The 2,306-nt window shown below is 36.6% G+C and overlaps 1 pseudogene; it reads right to left on the bottom strand.

The window, feature by feature from the left end:
- Window positions 1-1,205: 1,205 nt before the first annotated feature.
- Window positions 1,206-2,080, bottom strand: LOC118711272 (annotated as a pseudogene).
- Between the last annotated feature and the right edge of the window lie 226 nt (window positions 2,081-2,306).

The raw sequence follows: 2,306 nt of genomic DNA, 5'->3' as shown, positions 1-2,306 counted from the left end.
TGGCTTGTGTAAAAGAAATGTAGGTTGGATTTTATAACACAATTGATCCTCAGATCAGTGATGTCAACAAGAACCTGATCACTGTTGCTCTCTCTTCTTTGCCTTCCACTGGACTAGTTCACCCTAAAATTAGGTTCCTTGTGGGAGTAAGATGGTTTGTCAGTGGTGACTGAAACAACAGTTTAAAAAAAACAAACACACCACAAAACACACACAAAAATCCTCTTTCTCAGAAGCTCCCAACAAGCATTACTTCATGCATCATTGGCCCTAAACTTTAAGGGTCATTTACCCAAACATCTGAACCATTCAAGCCTTGTGTCCAGAGGATGGGATGTATTGATTGTTAAGCCAAGCAGGCTCCACAGTAAGAGGTGAGGGTAAGAGCAATCCCATACAAAACACACAACTGGAAAACTCAGAATACTGCTAGAAAGAGAAGAGCAAAAAACAAGGAGGTAATCAACAAAGCTTCCACACAGTTAACACCTAAGAGAAAAAATAGAGCTGACCCCTCCTATTCCATTCACAGAAATAAATTCAGATATATTAAAGTCCTAAACATAAAGAGTAAATTTAGAAGAAAACATAGAGTAATATGTTTCTGACCTTGGGGGAAACTGAAAGTCTTTTTATTTTTTCCACATTAACACAAAAGTTTATTTTTAGGAGTTCTACATCACTGGAATTTAAACAGTAGACATAGTAATAGCTTTGTAAATGTAAATTATATACATTAAAATAAAATAATTAGAGGGATTTTTTTTTTTAGTATGAAAACTATACAAATGAAATAAATAGCAAAAGGACCATAGAAATATTTTGTGATTGTGGATATCAATTACTTTAGGACCTAAACAAAGATTCTGAATATTCAGACTTCTTTTGCTGTGTTTCATATTTTGAGTCAAGCTATTTGACTAAAAGGTCTGATTTAGGCCCTCGCCGGTTTGGCTCAATGGATAGATCCTTGGCCTGCAGACTGAAGGTTCCTAGGTTCAATTCTGTTAAGGGCATATATGCCTGGGTTGCAGGCTTGATCCACAGTAGGGGGTGTGCAGGAGGCAGCTCTGATCAATGATTCTCTCTCATCATTGATGTTTCTATCTCTCTCTTCCTCTCCCTTCCTCTCTAAAATCAATAAAAATATATATTTTAAAAAATTATGAAAAAAGAAAAATGTCTGATTTAGGAAGGCAATTAAGCTTCATAACAATAAATTTTCCATCTGCAGATACTACCTTTAAAGGAATTGACATTACAGTGCTGATGTAATCTGCTGCTTCCCTTCTGAACAGTGTGTGAAAAATTATGTCAACCCTATGGAAAGTTAAACAGGTACCAAAAAAACGGAACAATTACGTACAACTCAGTAAAGTATGATGTTAAGTTTTCCACATCTAAAAATTAATCATGGAATAAAGCATGAACTATAGTTGACTTGGTTTCAGGAAACACATTTGAGAGTTTCATTATTGTTCTGGTCTCATATCCAGTCATGGTCAGGCGTTTGTAGGCCACCATGCTGTTTACTTTGTGGATTGTAGTAGAGAAGGAATGCAGACGGACTTGCTCACAATTGTTAATGAACTGTGGTCGTAACTCTTCCCACTATTCAGGAACAACCAAATCTTTGTCTATATAGATCAGCAGATCAAGTGAATATAATAAAAGAAACTTCCAACAGGGGCAGAAATTTCACAGTTGCTGTGATCTGTTTGATCACTGAGAGAATTTCATCTTGGATAGCTTTTTGGGACTTTTCTCTGAGTGTACGTTCATCTTTGGCAGTCTTGTCACACTCAGTATCAAATTGTCATCTGTCAAGGATCTCGTCACTTTCAATAGTGGAGATGACTAACACCAATTTCTGAACTAAACACTTGTACAACCAGTCTTTTAGTTGTTCTACCACATTATGTAGCTATTTCATGAGCTCAGGATCAGTAATTACAAGCAAGGTGAGACCATATTTCTGCACTCGAGTAAAGGTTTCAGACCAGTAAATGCCACACTGATATAAAATGCTGTTGATGCCAAATGAGAAAATGCTCTGCTCCCGGGAGAGTTGCCTTGCCATGGCCAGGTTTCAGTGGCAGGGCGTGCCCACCGCACATGCAACAGCAACTCCCCACCACCATCTGGAAGTCTTTTTAAATAAGATACAAAAATGAAGTCATTTTAAAAATTGATCATTTTAAAAAAATGATCATTTCATTCCATCAAAATAAAATTCTTTGGTACAATAAAAGATATTATAAAAGACAAGTGAGACACTGGGAGAAAACATTTATAACAGGCCAACA

The sequence above is a fragment of the Pipistrellus kuhlii genome, unplaced genomic scaffold, assembly GCF_014108245.1.
Source record: "Pipistrellus kuhlii isolate mPipKuh1 unplaced genomic scaffold, mPipKuh1.p scaffold_m20_p_8, whole genome shotgun sequence".
In the NCBI taxonomy this organism is placed as follows: Eukaryota; Metazoa; Chordata; class Mammalia; order Chiroptera; family Vespertilionidae; genus Pipistrellus; species Pipistrellus kuhlii.
The sequence above is the reverse complement of the archived record's forward strand: the minus strand, read 5'-3'. Positions and strand labels throughout refer to the sequence as shown.